At 32.2% G+C, this 5386-nt stretch overlaps 1 pseudogene; it reads left to right on the forward strand.

The window, feature by feature from the left end:
* Positions 1-3931: 3931 nt before the first annotated feature.
* On the forward strand, positions 3932-4849 carry LOC103729199 (annotated as a pseudogene).
* The last annotated feature ends 537 nt before the right edge of the window (positions 4850-5386 follow it).

Here is a 5386-nt window from a genome sequence, read left to right on the forward strand (position 1 = left end):
GTAAAATGAAAAGCGCTTTGTATGACTTGAGAACTTTGTGAAGTATTTTTTCTTTGTGGTTTATTAACTTGCCCATAGTCCTTAATAATTCACATAAACATTGAAAGAAATAACTGTATATGGTGTATATTCACTATAAATTCAGTAATGTTTGCTTTTAGTATTTTCAAATTCTCTAATGCACTTATTTATATTTTCTGTTTATTCTATCAGTCAGTGAGAAAATATTAAATATTTTCAAATTGTATTTGTAGGTATATTTATGACTCCAGGTTTTCCATTTTGCTTCAGAGTTTGATTCAACATTGTATTTGATATTATACATTTCACATGTTGGTGCATTTATTAGTATTGTAAATTATTTTCTCTTTTTTCTTTATTCCCATGTTCTACAGCATTTCTGCTATAGTAATATAGTTATATCAATTTTCTGCTTACCCACTCATTTACATACATCTGTCTTTGGACCTAATTGGATCTTATTTTATACAATTTGATCATTTCAAACTTTTGGTTAGAACATTCAGATTTTATTTATTACTTTTACATTTAAATGTTTTACATAATTTACAATCACATACAGTTATTGCGACATACATATTCAGCGTGGACTGACTGATTAAGTCATCCAACTAGGTCAATACATACAGTGGTTCAACCCAAGTGTAACCTTCTCCATTTAGACCATATCCCTCCATTCTTCTCAAACCCCAATCGTATTAAACATCTTATCTCTGCTTCAGTTAATTCAGCTTCCTCATTTATTTTCTATGTGACCAGTGTGTCCTCATATAGCCCTTATTGTAGCTTTCTTATATATGAGCAGAATATTCATATTTCATTTTATCTCTATAATTTACTTATGAGTTTTAATTTAATATGTTTTCCTGATTTTCAGTATGACTCTAGCTTATCACAGGCTGTATTTCACCTAGTATAAAAATATTTCATATTTTGGCATGGTGGTGCATGTCTTCAATCTCAGTACTTGGGAGGTAGAGTCAGGAGAATCTCTGTGAGATTGAGGCCAGCCTAGTCCACATAGTGAGTTCCAGGTCAGCTGGGGCTTCAAGAAAACCCTGTCTCAAAGAGGACAAAAAATTTTTCATCATACATTTGTTGACATTTTCAAAATCATTATAACTCATCTTAGTCTTCTTAGGTTCAATTAAAAATACTTTCAGGACTAAGATTTCTTACACTACAACTAAGTTTTTGAATAAATCAAACAGGAAATGTAATTGTGTTTATATTACCCCAACGTTGAGCATAACCATTGTTTTCTTCATTTTTATGTAAGAATTAGAGAATCCATTTTAGACTTTCAATACTTTTAAAGAAATTTGACCATTGCTAGTGTTAATGAAAAAGTTGGGTATTAGTTCTCTTCTTGTAATAATACACCGTGACAAATGCAAGTTGAAAACATGTGTATTTTGGTTCACGGTTCAAGGATACAATCCATCATGGCAAGAAACTCATGGTGACAGGATCTCAAGGAAGCAACTGGTCACATTGCATCTACAGACCAGAATGAAAGAGCAGTGAATGCTGGTGCTCAGCCAGATTTCTTGTTTTGAAATCCAGGACCTGAGTCCATGGAATGGTACTGACCTCTTTAGGGTGGGTCTTATGAATTCAATTGATTAATTCTAGAAAAGCTCTCACAGGTTTACTATATTAAATCAGTGTAGAAGCAGAGTATGCTCATGTCTCATTCATGATTTTAGAATAAATGCATTCAGTGTTTCTGACTTTAGTATAATGGAGGCTAACCATAATTTACAGACTTTACTAAGAAGTGCTCTTTTATTCGTACTTTCTTCATAGCTTCCATCATGCAGACATGTTGAACTTTGTCAAGGACCAAACCTGTTCTGCATTTATTCAGATGGACTTTGGGAATACAAATCTCAAGTCTATTTAATAAATACTTTTAATTTTACTTATTTTGTTTCATACATGAGTGACTGCAAGTAGTTTCATCAGGTGCATGCAATGCTCACAGAGGCTGTGCAAGGGCATCAGATACCGTGGACCTAGAGTTAAGGATGGCGATAGCCAGCATGTGAATGTTGGGAACCAAACAATGGTCCTCTGGAAGAAGATCAAGTGCTCTAAACTGGTGAGCCATCTCTCCAGCAGTCTCCTTAATTCTATTTATATGCTGTATCACAGTTATTGACTGGAGTAAATGCATTCTTGCATTCCTGGAATTAAAAGAGCTTGAACTTATGAAATGAGATTTTTTGAATGCACTGCCAAATTCAACATGCAAGTATTTTATTAAAAAGATTTGCCTCTACTTTCATGAGATTAGTTGATCTGCAGTTTTCTTTTTATTCTGTCCTTCTGTGACATTAGTGTCAGGATATTTCCTTCAGAGAATGACAATGTTAACATTTCTTCTTTTCCTAGTTCATGCAATATTTAACACAACATTGGTGTTAATTCTTTAAAAGTCTGATGGATGTGTGTGCCAATTTGTCTGCTTCTGGGCATTTCTTTATTGGGAGACTTTTAGTACTACTTTAATACCTTTCTTTTTATAGATCTCATTGGTTATAACCTTCTAATTTTGAAATTTCATATGTGTAGAATTTAATTACTTCCTGTTGCTTTTGCATTTGTGTCTAATATTATCTTTCCAAAGTATCCTCTAATGATCATCTCCTCTTCACATTTCTCTTTATTATTTACCTTTTGCACCTCCAATATTATTAATTTTGGCCTTTTATCTGTGTCTTTCATTACTTTGGTATTGGTTTGTCAAACTTGTTTATTATTCAGAGAACAATTTTTTGTTCTTTTGTCTCTTTGCAACATTCTTTTACTCCCAATTTCATTAATTCATGCCCTTTTTTATTTTTTTCCTATCTTCTGATTTATGTTTTGCTTCTTGGTTTTACAAGAACTTAAGAGGTGTCCTTGAGTTAGTTAGGTGCTTTCTATGAAATTTTAATATAAGTATAAACTGTAAAACTCCATCTTAGAAATGACTTTGGTGTTTCCTAAATGTTCTGGTTAATATATTTTCATTTTTATTGGATTTGAAGATTTGAAATTCTTCTCTAGTTCTTACATGACTCACTGATCATACATGGGTATATTATCTAATTTCCATATACTGTATTTTTTTCTGTAATTTTTCTATTGATTTCTAGTTTTATTTCATTGGGATGTCATAAGATACAGTAGATCATTACAATTTTCTTTATTTGTTGAGGCTTGCTTTGTGGCCTAAATATATTCTATTTTTGAGATACAAAGATACAGATTCTATTCATTTTTTACAAAATATAGTATTTCAGCAAAAATAACTTCAGTTAAAATAACAGTGTGCCATTGGTGAAATTGAATATCTATGAAAGCTGTGTCTTAGAAGCACTATCATTGACCCACATTTATTTTGCAAAAAGAATTTCTCCAATGTCTACTTATCTTTTCTTGGTTACTTGTACGATAACATGGTGGAGAAAATAAGGAAAGAAATATTTGAAATTCTTTATGCATCCTTTCATCTATGAAAGCAATTTACTGGGAAATAAACCAAATTTCCATGAATGGCTAATAGCGAAATATATTGTGGCAAAAATTCCTATTATTTTAAGCATTCTATCAAATTCAATGCAAACTTCCTTTATGAACATATCACTTATTTCTATTTTACTGCATAAATCATGATATCATTTATAACACAAGGTAGATTGCTCTTAATGGCATATAAAACTTACACTACATAATTGGAAAGTTTTTCAGTTTTAAAATTCAACATGCAATATCATATTATAAAAGGATCAATAAGAATGGAGAAAAAAATCAACCATTATATTAAAAAATTTTGGGTGAGAGATCTAAGTAAGTGAAGCAATACTGATTTTTTTTTGAATTTCAACAGACAAGTGTCACAATAACTAAGAAACTAACTAACATGACAAACTACATGGAATTCTTGTTCATGGGATTCCCAGATGGCCAGGTGCTTCAGAAACTGTGTGCCACAATCATCCTCCTGATTTACATGGCAGCACTAATGGGAAATCTCCTCATTATCATCCTCATGCTGATAGACCAGCATCTCCAATCGCCCACGTATTTCTTTCTGAAGAATTTGTCCTTGATCGATATCTGTTGTATCTCTGTCACAGTTCCCAAATCCATCATGAATTCTGTGAGCAACATCCACTCCATCTCTTTCCTGGGGTGTGTCTTACAGATCTTTTGTTTTGTACTTTTGTTAGGCACTGAATTTTCCCTTCTTTTGGTGATGTCTTATGACCGCTATGCTGCCATCTCCCTCTCTCTGCATTATGAGACCATCATGAATAGAGATACCTGTGTGCAGATGGTGGCTGCAGCATGGCTCAGTGGGCATGTCTATGGATCCCTTCATGCTGTAGGAATATTCTCTGTCCATTTCTGTGGTCCCAACATAATACATCAGTTCTTCTGTGATATTCCATCACTACTCACTTGCTCTGGAGAAAACATTCTAGAATATGTATTTATCATTAACAGTGTTGTTTTCTTTTTTGTGTTTTATATTAATGGTTATTTCCTATGTTCACATTTTCATTGTCATCCTAAGAATTCCTTCTGACCAAGGAAGATTTAAATCTTTCTCCACTTGTGTGCCCCATCTGACTGTGGTGGCCTTGTTTCTCTCATCTGGATTTTTTGCATACTTAGGCCCACATCAAAATGTGCATCATCACTGAAGCTCTTCATGTCAGTGTTTTACTCTCTGTTACCTCCCTGCCTAAATCCTTTGATTTATAGCTTGAGGAACAGGGATAGGAAAGTGGCCCTATTCAGCATTTTAGGTGACAAAAGTACCAAAAATCTTTAAATATTGAAAATATTAGGAACTATGATACTAAAGTGTGTAAAATCATCTGTTATTTTAAACTTACAATAACTTTATTAGACACCTGATGTACTGTTTTCATTGTTATAAAAAATGACTCATTTAAAGATGTTATATGGGTCTGATCATCAGAAGACTGTATTATAAATTTTCAATTCAATGGAAATCTCCCAAACATTATGGCCATACAAATAGACTATAGGCTCACAGTAAGTTTTTTTTTATTTTATAGCCATGTATTCATTAATATGTTTCTCAATATGTAAGTTTTACGAATACAAAATTGAGCTATCTTAACATATTTTCCTTTAATTTTTCTCCTCATTTTATTCTTGCAGCATTTAAAATGAAAATTAACTACAAATATACAAAATTCTAAAAGATGGTTTCTTTTTGCCTTTTCTAAAATGGAAATGTATCTTTATAAATTTAAGGATTATTTCATTAGTTAAATGAAGATGTCCTAAATTATCATCTTAAAAATAGACAATATTCACACATATCTTTCTGAGAGTTTTG

The sequence above is a fragment of the Nannospalax galili genome, unplaced genomic scaffold (assembly GCF_000622305.1).
Source record: "Nannospalax galili isolate Female #2095 unplaced genomic scaffold, S.galili_v1.0 scaffold3131, whole genome shotgun sequence".
Classification (NCBI taxonomy): Eukaryota; Metazoa; Chordata; class Mammalia; order Rodentia; family Spalacidae; genus Nannospalax; species Nannospalax galili.